This window comes from Siphateles boraxobius, unplaced genomic scaffold (genome assembly GCF_051911475.1).
Source record: "Siphateles boraxobius isolate OS27281-9 unplaced genomic scaffold, OSU_SipBor_1 19, whole genome shotgun sequence".
In the NCBI taxonomy this organism is placed as follows: Eukaryota; Metazoa; Chordata; class Actinopteri; order Cypriniformes; family Leuciscidae; genus Siphateles; species Siphateles boraxobius.
The window spans coordinates 31,802,705-31,815,144 of NW_027508799.1; the positions used below are offsets into that span (position 1 = coordinate 31,802,705).

General features: G+C 39.5%; 1 long non-coding RNA gene across 1 annotated transcript; it reads left to right on the forward strand.

The window, feature by feature from the left end:
- The first annotated feature begins 3,352 nt into the window (after positions 1-3,352).
- LOC143742261 (uncharacterized) lies at positions 3,353-11,341 on the forward strand. The gene is made up of 3 exons (XR_013205410.1): positions 3,353-3,472; positions 3,555-3,719; positions 11,218-11,341. It is a non-coding gene; the product is annotated as an uncharacterized LOC143742261 (long non-coding RNA).
- Positions 11,342-12,440: the final 1,099 nt, after the last annotated feature.

A 12,440-nucleotide genomic window follows, 5' to 3' on the forward strand; every position in this document is an offset into this window, starting at 1 on the left:
CAGCTGGTTTCACTTTCATCACCAGCTGCAGCTCATCCACCTTACCCTTCTTATACTCACCGTTTTGTCCTCTCCTTTGTCAGATCATTGTTTGGTGTTGTCATGTGTGTGTTCCTGATCCCGGTTGGCGTCCAGTTTATGTGCTTTGTTCCTGTCCTTGGTTTCCGGTCGTGTCTTCGTCTCCGGTCGTGTCTTCGTCTCTGTGTTCTGGATTAGGCTACTCACCACCACCATCATCATCGTCACCTCTTCTCATCATTCCACCTGCACTCTGTTGGCCATCGACGTCCCTGCGCCACACCCCGTGTCCAGTCACCATCAGATTCTACATTTATTAATAAAGAAGAGTTTTACTTGCCATTATTGCCGTGACAGGATGTTTATGTGAACTGACTGGTGATCATCCGCTTGATTAAGATTCGGAGGTTACATGCATGCATCTCTCTGTCTGAGCCATTACGTTCACCAGTCAAAGATGGAAAGTAAATGAAATCGATCCCTTCAGATCCGATGAATCCTGAGAGACAGTTGTTCCTCTTGGCTCTAAACAGGAATTGTCAGATCAGTTAAGCTGAGTGAGCAGTTTGGCGTGCGATATTCCAGCCCGGGCGCTTGACTGTGCATTGGACAGATGGAGTGTAAGAGGGTGGCCGGGTCACAGATGCCCTTCGACGCTCTGTCAATGGTTTCAGGGTCAACCGATCCTCTCAATCAGATAGTCTTCTGTTGCTCTACAAACTAGAGATACAGTAAAGATAAAATCCTGCATAATTTCTTCTTGAGTTAAAGGGTTAGTTCACCCAAAAATGAAAATTATGTCATTAATGACTCACCCTCATGTCGTTCCAAGCCCATAAGACCTCCGTTCATCTTCGGAACACAGTTTAAGATATTTTAGATTCAGTCCGAGAGCTTTTTGTCCCTCCACTGAAAATCTATGTGCGGTATACGGTCCTTGTCCAGAAAGGCAATAAAGACATCATCAAAGTAGTCCATGTGGGTTAGTGGGTTAGTTAGAATTTTTTGAAGCATCGAAAATACATTTTGTTCCAAAAATAACAAAAACGACAGCTTTATTCAGCTGTATTCTCTTCCGGTTCTGTTGTCAATCCGCGTTCATAAGGCCAGTGACGCTGCTGACGTAAAAAAAAATTATTTTACACACTACATGAAAAGTAATATCCGAAAAAGCATAATAGGGTCACTTTAAACTTTGCCTATTTTCAACTACCTTTGGATTGTTACAATGTCAGTAGTACAAGTAAATGAACAAAGTGTACTCTTTCTCTGTTGCAAGATAACACCCATTTATTTGTAAGCAAATGTTGTCCAGCCTTAGCTGAAAGTTGGTCTTTGGTCTTGCTGTACATACAGTCTCTGTTTTTTTTGGTGGGTTAGTTTAATGTATTTAGAAAAGTTTCATCATCTCCATAAACTAAACCAGCAAAACACCAGCGTAGTCAGGCCGAGAAACCTGCAAACCCGCTTATGCTGCTTGAAAGCTTTTTCCTCCTGAAGAGCTGCAAAAACAGGTTTTTTTGGTAGTTGTGACCAAACCTGACCAAAATCAAGTTGTTTCATGTCGGCTAGTGGGACGTCGCTTTAAGCTGAATCAGCAGTTTGCCGCTTGAGGGCGCATAGGACAGATGGAGAGCAAGAAGGTGGCTGTGTCCCTCATGCCTCTCAATGCCATATAAATGATAGTGACAATGAAATATTAAGGGTCAAACAACTGTTTCTTTCAATCAGGTATTACCGGTAAATGTAACGTTGGATGACAAGTTGTTGACTCACTGATTCAGCCCATTGCGAAGTCTGATTAAAACTGATTGAGCGTGTCGCATATGTATAAACAATTCAAAGCATGATGGTATCTTATAAACAGTTTAAACGTAGCTTTAGACTACATTACAAAGTCAATGTTGATTCTTCATTGAAGATATTTTAAAAAAAAAATTAAGCACATGATTATTAATGCCATACATAAATCAAGGAAACTAGAAGTGGCATAAACTTTTAGCATTGAACATTTAATTATGTGTAATTTAAGTACATGCAGGGCAATTCAACATATCTAGTTTGGTTGTTCGTTTTATTATTTGCATTCAGCATTGAATGAATTGCTTTTGTGATTTCATAAATCTAGGATATCCTAGAACAACATTCTTATCAACCAATCAGATTTTAGGGGTTCAGAAAGAAAATCTTACACACTGCTGCAGCTTGCATATAGATCTTGTTCAGGCATTAACTTGCCATTTCTGTTTGATTTTAGGAATGTTTTGGATTGTGTCTGATAGGAATGCTGTTTGAGGACCAACAATGCAAATGCAAAGACATACAAATGCAAAGGCTTTCAATTTATTGATTTTTTACTGAATATTGTGCTGTAAAAGGCTCAAATGTTGTCCTCTGGTTATTTGTAGAGTTAAACTTTGCATTGAACAGACCTGCAAACTAAGGCTCATGGGAGGAGAAACGTATCTTAACCGGTGAGTCCTGTTTTTGTCACACTCTATTATCCATTGTGTTGAGCAGGCCAAAAAAACAGGCTGAAAATCACCGGTTCCAACAGCACCTGGGATTACGCTTTTCTGGCCGGCCAGCCGTGAGTGATAGCGCATCTTGCTGAAAGAATCCGTGAGGGAACGCCGCTCCTCCAAAAACACGAATGGTTCCATTCATCACCCTTCTCATCTCCCAGTGCACTATGGCCCCGTCCAGAGGGAGTCAGGGAACACAAGCGGGGGGGAAAAATCAAAGCAGCACCACAAGCCAAGCGCCACTTACTCTGTGTCGTACCCTGCCTAGTCAGAGAGTTTCTTCTCCCCTAAGCCAGACAACGCTGAGCCCCCTGGGATCGCTCTTTCAACAGAGCAGGAGAGCAGGCATTTAGATAGATAGAGACGAGGGGTGTGTGTGGGGTTCTGGCTTGGTTCACAGCCAAAACTCTTGGAAAGAGAGAACGTCCATGTGATTATTCCTCTCTGTCCTTATTTTTCTCTTAGATATGCAGTCATCTGACATATACAGCATAGCATATACAAAAGCCTTCTCATGATTGTGATTAAATTCAATTTAAATGCTTTTTAAAATATGTCCTATTTATTTTTGTGACACTGCACAGATACTCCAGCCACTTTATATTTCCTGTCCTTTATATTTCCTGGACTCTGAAATACAATACTATATAAAACATGCATTAAATATGTATTAAATATTAAAAACATGTAAGCCCATTTCCACTTCAGAGTAAAAAAATCAAAGGCAGAATTATTATTATTTTTTTATTTTTTTTAACTTCTGAACATTCAAATGCAAGCTTTGTATGGCGTGGAGATGCTGTATTAAATTGCTTTGGATGCTAAAATGAAAAGTATGATTTTAGGTGTGAACAAAGACCATGATGCACCATGTGTGTGGTAACGTGTCAGTTACATGCAGGTCAGTGGAAAAGCAGTATCTGAGAAAGGTGATTTTTTTGCTAAATATCTTGCTGTCTTAAAAATAAAAGCCACTTGTTTTCAAATGTAATGACGTTCATCCATTTTTAGGAGTGTCTTAAGTGTCTGAACACTTTATGATGCCATTGCATAAGGACCCATTGAAGAGTTTCACACACACACAGAGAGAGAACGAGATGATATGACTGCATGAGGAGCTCTTGATAGTCCGCCTACTGCTACACCAATGAACTGATCCACCGCCTCTCCTGATTGGTGAGTCAGTTTGACACACAGCAAAGGACATTTGACACTCTTCATCCCTCCCATACACACACACATACACACACTCAAGGTGAGCAAGCAAGCCACTTTCACGCTCCATTAAAGCAGTAATGACAGAATAGACACAGCGGCTGAGATGCTTGATTGCTCTACGAAGACACCCATGGTCTCACACTCATGCACGGTCATGCACTCGCCCGTAGATCACGACTGTCATGGCAAAAACGGGTAGGAGTTTTTATGCAGCGCTCTATCAGGGTCACCACACACTCCGAATATTAACCAGAGATGGAACAAACTGTTTTTGAAGTGCGTTGATGCTAGAAAGTGGGCGTCCGTTCCTCTTCTCCATCTAAGACTGCATATTCTGCTCTCGGGACAGACTATTCTTTGGCTCTTAAAACTGGAACACGGCACAGCTGGTAGTCCTGGAACTAGCACGACAAAATAAAGCATCACAAACACGCTGTCCTGCACGCTGTTCTTATGTTACAGTGCTGTCATGTTTCTGTTAATCATCCATTGGTTCTGCCTCATCTTTGTCAACTGCAAATATTCATTCCCACTATGGGAATCTTATTTCTTCAAGGCTGCGTTTTTGTTGCTCCAGAGACTTGGAGTTCTCATTTATGTTTCATTTAAGTATTAACTTTGATATTTCTTCCACAATCCTTTGCAATAAAAATAGGCACAAATGAGATAATTCCTGGCATGCAATAAAAGTATAGATCTGCAGTATTAAAGTGGAGAGTATAACTCGGATATTTTCTGAAATGTTTGAGTTCGTATTGAGGTCTCAAATGTTTGATTGTGGACTTTGTATCTTGGTAAATCAGAACACAGTTTGAGATGTTGTTGAGATCTTTTCTTAAAGTCTAGGGAGATAAATAAGAAATAATTTGGAGCTTTTTCTTAGTAGAAATGTATGAGATGCTGGATAAAGTCTCCATTAATCGTATTGCTGTCTAGCAGCGTTAAAAATATGTTATTGCTTTGTTTTTTTGTATTTGAAAGAAGTCTCTTGTTCTCACTTTCATCTCATATACGAGAACAGATCTTCTTTCAGAGACAGCTTTAACCACGCATTGTACTGCCCTCAGTATTGCCAAGATACAAGTCAGAAATATCATTATAACTCAAAGATTTCTTATCAAATTCATCCAAGACTGAAACTGAGCCATGTTCTCCATGTGCCTACATGCACGCAAACAGCTCTTATCTAGTGGTTAAATCCTTCAGTATAAGGTACATTTTGGGCATGTAAATGCTGGTGTCATCATGGCTATACTGGTCAGACTGTACATGAAAAACAACCATCCAGCCTAAACACATTACGCCATCTGAAACCAGCTTTTCTAAAAATCTAAATTTAAGCTGGTCCAAGCTAGTTTAAAGGAAATGTCAGATATAACCACAGGCCCTTCAGGTAAAGATGTAAGTTCACGTGGAGAGGAGTAGATTGGATATGTGGGAGGGGACTCTTGGTCCCTTGTTGCCATCCACTGGCCCGTGCATCGCTGACGGCACGTGACAACACTAATGGAGAGCCAGGAGCATTTTTTTTTCTTTGTAGACGGTGGGATGAGGGAGAGTTAAAAATAAATCAGTTGCCGGAGGGGCTGGTTTCAGCCTTCCCTCACTGAGATGCTGTCAATGAGTGCCGGCCACCTCAAAACTACTTTGCCTCACAGGAGGCTGTATTTTGTTTATGGATCTCCTGCTGTGTTACCAATGATAAATGAAACTTAGTACAGTTTACACAAATCACCATGTAGCATTTAAGTGTGTCATTTCAGGGCGAGTTAATGTGATGATCTTTATGGCAGGTATAAAAATGTACTAATATGGTTAGGTTTACTTTATGCCAGGTTTAGACAACAGAATTTTTTCGTCTGTTACAATAATCGCTGTGTCAGATTATGCAATTTTGACTCCTAAATTATTGTCGTGTCGTGGACAAGGTGTCAGACTACATGTTGCTTTCCGACCAATCATCGCTTGCCGTCTTTAACGACGTGTGTAATGTCATAGAGAAGGCGGAACAAGCAAATGACTTCCGGAAACAAGAGTGTAAACCATAGACATACATAGAGCTGGACGCCATATCAACCGCTACTGCCTACTTGCGTGGACGAGCCGTGGAGCCGCCATCTTAGACCGGTCACCCGCTCCACTCAGTGTAATCTGTTTGACAGGTTACAATCATAGACTGTAAAAAATATGGACAAAGCGTCTGTGACGTCACCCATAGACTTTCTGAAGAATGGTTTTGAGGCCGTTTATGGGGGGTATGGGCAGCGCCATCTTGGAAAATCTTTTCAGAAAGCATACAGAGGTGGTATGATGTACTGTGTCAGATCATGGCCGAGATGTCAAATTTCAGGAATTCCACTCGGCGCAGCCCGTTATCAGCTGTCAATCACGCTGTCAATCAAAGTTAACCACGCCCTTGTTTGTCTAACATTTTATATCTAAATACGATCTAAACTAACGAGTTAGAAAAAAATTCACCCCCCTCACAGTTGTCAGGCACTCGGAACCTATCGAAAAAAATACAATAAAAGTCCATGGGACCAAACTGTAAAAACATGAATTTATGCTGTGAAAACGGACATTTTAACATGGGGGTCTATGGACATTTGCTCCCTTTTGGGACCTGCCCCTAGCGGATTTTTGATGTATTGCAGTTTTTCGCACTTCCAGGTAGGCTTCATTTTTCAGATTAGAATGTTGCCGCTTCGTTACAATGAGCTGTCAGTGCATATAATTAATCATTCCTCACTGAATTTTTGCTGCAAAGGTCATACATGTAGCTATGATAGCTATGATACTATTGTCTTAACAGTAATAGAATATTCTGATATATGATATAAAGTGACCAGATGTCCAAGATCAGAACTGGGAATATAATCCCTGAAATAGGCGGAAAAAACGGGGACATTTTCAGTTTGACTATCAATTTTTTTCTATTTTAAATTAATACTATTACTTCTATTCAGAGTTTTTTTCTGTATTTAGCCAGGGACAGGCAACCAAAAACAGAGACTGTCCCCTGAAACCGGGGATGTCTGGTCACCCTGTGATATGTGATGTCGGCTATGATAGGTATTTTGCAAATCACACACTATAAATATGATAGAGAATCTAAGATCCTTGCTTTTTCTCAACTCTCTGGTAATATTCTATTCACAAAATACAACCAATGGTACGATAAGTTTAAATCTTACTTATGAAAAGTAATTCCCTGAGCCATGTTTGCGATGGTCCGCTGATTTGAGCATGAATATGCTGCACAGTGCTCTGGCATCTTGCTTTCTTCAGCTGTGCAACTAGGAGTACGACCGGTTCAAGATGGCGGCCGTATTTTTTTTGCGCCCAGCGGCCAATAGGGCGTCTAGCTCTATATATGTCTATGGTGTGAAAAAACTATCAAAGCGGCATGTTAGCTTAATGCTAATTGTGTCATGAAAACTCTATCAGTGTTTGGCATGAGAATGGGTATGACAGTGTTGAAATGTTTGGTAGTGGTAGAATAGATCTGCTATGCTGCTGCTACTTTTATTGCTCCTGCTGCTGAGCAAGTACGGGACTTGCTACTTCCATAACATATACGGCACGCTGTTGTGAGCAAGTAAGACATGCTGCTGATCTATACAGGTGGAGCTGGGGAAGGTGGGGGTTTCTGAAAGCGCACTGCACTGCTAAGGCAAATGCTAACCAAGTATTTGAAGGTTGAGCATGTGAGGTCATTTGCTGAGCCATTTCAAGTTTTGCTGATGTTACTTGCTACTCTTTTGTTTTCTGCCTGTGGTAGGCTAACTATAGCTGTGTCCCAATTTAAAGGCCACATCTTCGAGGGCTGTGAAGGTCAGACTCAGCGTTGTTAAATGGGACAGTCTAGCCTTCGAAAATGCATCCTCTGAATTGGGACATAGCTTATGAGTGAAACGTCCCTTCATCATTGTGTATCAGACATTGCCACCTTGTGGAATAAAGGTGAAGTGCACTTATTGAGTCATCAAAGATTTCAATTATTGTTGTGCAGAAAAATGACACTTATTCTGTTACACACCTCGGGTCGTTAGCGACCCTATACAGTTTTTTACAAAACATTTATGGGAAAACAGGCATTATTTTATAATAATTTTATTCCTTGTAATTGATTGAGTAATCTTAAGAAGGTTGATGTCTAACTTGAAAAAATGAAGGAGAAGGAGGGTAGTGAATGACGTCCCGGGTCACTAAAGACCCGAGGTATGCGTTTAAGGATTAAATATTAGCCATTTATCAGTTATCAGCCATAGCAAATTTAAAAATATTAGACTTGCATCAGACAGATATGTAAAGATATAACAATATCAGACAGAATGATATTCCTGCATTTCTACAGAAAAACTGAATATTTATATTCATAATTATTCCTGGATAGGACACTGATAAAGTGTGGGTGATTGTAATAGAATGAACAGAATTAACCTGTTGACATACACATGCTACATTACTTTATAGATTTATCTGTTCACTATATCAGAGTCAAAGACATTGTTCAGTCATTACCTTCACAGTTTGTCTTTTAGTAGACCGTGCTGTCAAAAGTATTTGCATGGCACACCGAAACGTCCTGAGTCATTTCAAACCACGGAGCGAAATTAGAGGGGACTGTGAAAACATCAAGGCCGACATGGTCGACTGTCACCATAGCAACTCCTCAAGTACAGAATATTCAACAGCTGTAGAGATACGCTGTGATTAAGCATGTGTTTTGGTCGTGTTCTTTCTCTCGCTTGGAGAGCAGGTCATCGGCGAGATGCGTGGGGGGTGGTTTTTGTAATGTAAAGGGAGGATGTAATCCCTACGTGAGCTGGAAGAGGGCTTGGATTAGCCGGTCGCACTGCGCAAGCAGGACAACTCCTCCCTTCCTCCCTCCAGCCGTCGAGAGTGACCTTACACTGTCGAGCAAAGTGAACGGGGGTTGATTCAGGGACATGCACTCCCGGGCACATACGGATATTTTTTCAGCACAATCACAGCCTCTTCATCTCCACTAGAGCAAAAGGGAGCTGAAAATGGGCAGGCCCCATCAAGCCAAGTACTGAGGCTACCTGTACCACTGAGGTTTGGTTGCAAAAAAATAAAATAAAATCACTTTTATCACCCTAGGCACAAAGCCATCAACATGCCTCATTTAATTCAGCTGCAAAGTCATAAAAATGCAGGCAGTTCTGTTGAACAGTTTCTATGTAGATTGCAACAAACTTCACGGAAAATACATTTTAGGCACATTTGCCAGACTTTCTGATTTATGAGGATGTCCGATGAGGTCTTACAGGCTGCCCTCGAACTGAGCTCGGAGCAAACTGGGCCAAAATTCGGTAAGACTACATTAATATGTGACTCTCACTTATGAGTCAGCGCCACACAAGGGCCAAAAGATTTCACCCTCCTTTTGTCCTCATTACCATGGGTCCAACTGGCAAACCAGGCCAAAGTTTCCAAAGATTTGACCCACTTAACGGTACGCTTTTGAGACAGAGCAAATATAGATGCGGGCCGCATGCTTGTGGGCTGAGTCATGATATGGATTTGGAACTGATGCAAAAAAGGGGAACAAATAAGAGGCGAATCAACAGTCAACAGATCCGACAGCTCAAAACATATCTAGGACAAGCATTGCTAATCAAGGTGATGGATGCATAATGTAAAACAGAAGCAGACAAGCTAGTTTATTTTAAATGTTTTATTTGCAGATTAAAAAGGTTTTAAAATCAGAAATGAATAGTACTTTTTAAAATTATGATGAAAAATACGATCACCCTCGTGTCATTCCAAAACTGTTTTACATAAATAAATAATGACTAGAAATTGTGCAGCCTCAAGAGCTTGATAGACCACATTTTGTAGCTACCAATGTCTTATCTGTTTTGTTTTGTTTTTTAACGGTGCAATTCATGTAATTTATATAATAATGTATTATCTCTCGCATTAGATTAATACACATTCCTTACATACTTATGGGCAATTTTTTATGCATTTCTTAATAATTCAAACTAAATTTTCCAATATAGGGCTAATATATTGAAATTTAGAGCCAATTGTACTTTGAAGAACAATAACCAAATTATCATATCTTAAAGGGTTAGTTTGGTCATTAATTTTCGTTGAACTTCGGAACACAAATGAAGATCTTTTTATGAAATCTGAGAGATTTCTGTTCCTCCATTGAAAGTCCATGCAACGCAGATTGTAAAACTTATGAATTGAACAGTTTAATAGAAATTTTCAAGCTTGAGCTTCTGTTTACAGTCTAATGTGTGCATTGATGAATGTTTATATGTGAATTAAAGCCTAAATTAAATCAAAGCACAAAGCTCTTTGATTATTGGATGGGAGGCAATATTGTTTTAATGTAGGGAAACACTACAGGCCTGTCAACCCTGACTTGAACCACAGGTATTCATAGGGTCAAATAGAGCCTGCTTATTTTTAAACTGTTAATGCGTTATTGTCTCATTAACATGGACAGCCCTAAATTCAACACAAGAGACATTTCCTTCACACAGTATTTGTTGCAGACTTAGGCCTTGTCCACACTAATACGTTTTCGATTGAAAACGCATCTTTTTCTCTCCGTTTTGGCCTTCCGTCCACACTGAGACAGCATTTTTATTAATGAAAATTAAGCTTTTTGAAAACGCTCTCCAAAGTGAATAAATTTTAAAGACGCCGTCGTTGTGTAGACTGTCAAAACGGAGGTATTTAAAAATAATGACGTAAGTTTAGTCATGTGACGCATATTGTACTAATAGATATTCATGTTTATACCGGTATTGTGCCTTTTATGTGCTATTCACCTTTCACACAGTTGCTAAAGTAAGTTACTTTGCACACTCTTCATATCACAGTCCTGCAAAGATGACAGAAATTGACACACATTTGCTGTCCAGCGGCAATACGAGCAGTTTTAGACCAAACATATGGTGACTGAGTGCGACCTGGTGAATGGTGAGATATTTTGCTAAATAAAATAACCCTGTTATTGCGCAATTATTATTTATTTTTCCGTCTGTATCATCTCAGTGAAGCTTTACTCATGCGCAGTAAGGTGTATTTAGCATTTTCATGCTGAAAATGCTAGTGTGGACGGAGAGCGTTTTTAGATTAAACCGCCATTTTCAAATGTATCCGGATTAGACATAGCCAGACACAGTTTTCTGCCCCCTTTTGATTTACGGCATATAATCGTCCCTGATCATCTGCTGTGTTTAAACAACCGTGAAAATAATTCCTTTTATTGGCCGATATATCTGTGCATCTCTATATATAACGATGTGATACCATGCGAATATCATGCATTTCTAAGAAGAACCAATGAAATGTGAACAAAAATGGCTAAGTTTACCTTTAATGAACTAGATTAGAATAAAAAAATATATAAATCTAGATGAGACATGCACAGCAAATGTATTATCAGAGTGATGTTCCCTCACAGGCTGCTGATAACCCGGGGCTGTCTATAGAGGAGACTTTCAACCAAGAGCCGAGCATTCTGGGATGGCAGAAACAGTGGGAATGACTGATAACAGATGAAGTGATTACAGGGCCTATCTGACAGACTAAGATAAAGAAAATAGAGAGGGAGGGAGAGAGAACGAGAGACATGGAAAGAGTGTAAAAAACGGTCCTCTCCAGGTGAGCTCCCATTCTAGGGCATCTTCCCAATTAAATCTGCTCGCTTGCTCCACAACCTGAGGGAATTGCTGTACAAATTTGTTTTGAAAAATAATTTGTGGCGCTTCCTTGGGTTGCCCATTTGTCTCTCCACTGTGCTACTTTCCATCTTAGCAAACAGCGCAGAATATATAATAGAAAGAGTTAACTAGCTAGGTCAAAAAATTACTTTGTGACTCCCCTGCCAAAAGGAGGTGAATTGAGAAAATTTACTGGCCATAAATATTTATTACTGGCCATGAAAATGTATTTTGCAGTATCTCATTATAAAACAGTCATGTCACTGTGACAGAGAAATATTTCCCTTGTATATTTGCGGCAAACAGCACTTATTGTGTCAAACATTATATATTATATATCTCTGTATCCTCACATGTGTGATATTGCTTTCATACTGTTGTTCAATGAACAATAAACTAATATTGAGTAGCTGACATTTTAGACAAAATATTGCCATATTGTCTGTTTTTGTTCCACTTATACAAAAATATTTCTAAATGATCACGCCGCATATTTAACCATTGCTCGACTCAGCACCAGTGTCGTTACTGAATGAATCAATGTTTTGATTGAATCAGTTGAGTCAATAAATCAACTCGTGTTTTCTTTTTTTTTTTTTACAATTTGCTTTTGTGAATGATTCAGTGACTCACTCATAATGAATCATTTTTTTTTACAAATCGCTCGAGTGAATGATTCTTCTGGTTTATTGATGTAATCTGCAGAAATACACGAATCAATCCAGTTCAATTACCTCGTCTTACTATTGGATTTACAATCTCTTTTATTTGATTTTATCATGTTGCTTATAGACTAATTCTTTCTTATGTTTTAAGGCCCATTGAAAATGTTCTAATTATAAAAGAATAGTAGAGTTCACACCAGAACTATAACAATAACGACACAGAGAAACGACATTGTTGGAATCAAATTCAGAATGATTTTTTCTAGCTGCTGAACAATAAAAACATTGACCGCCAATCA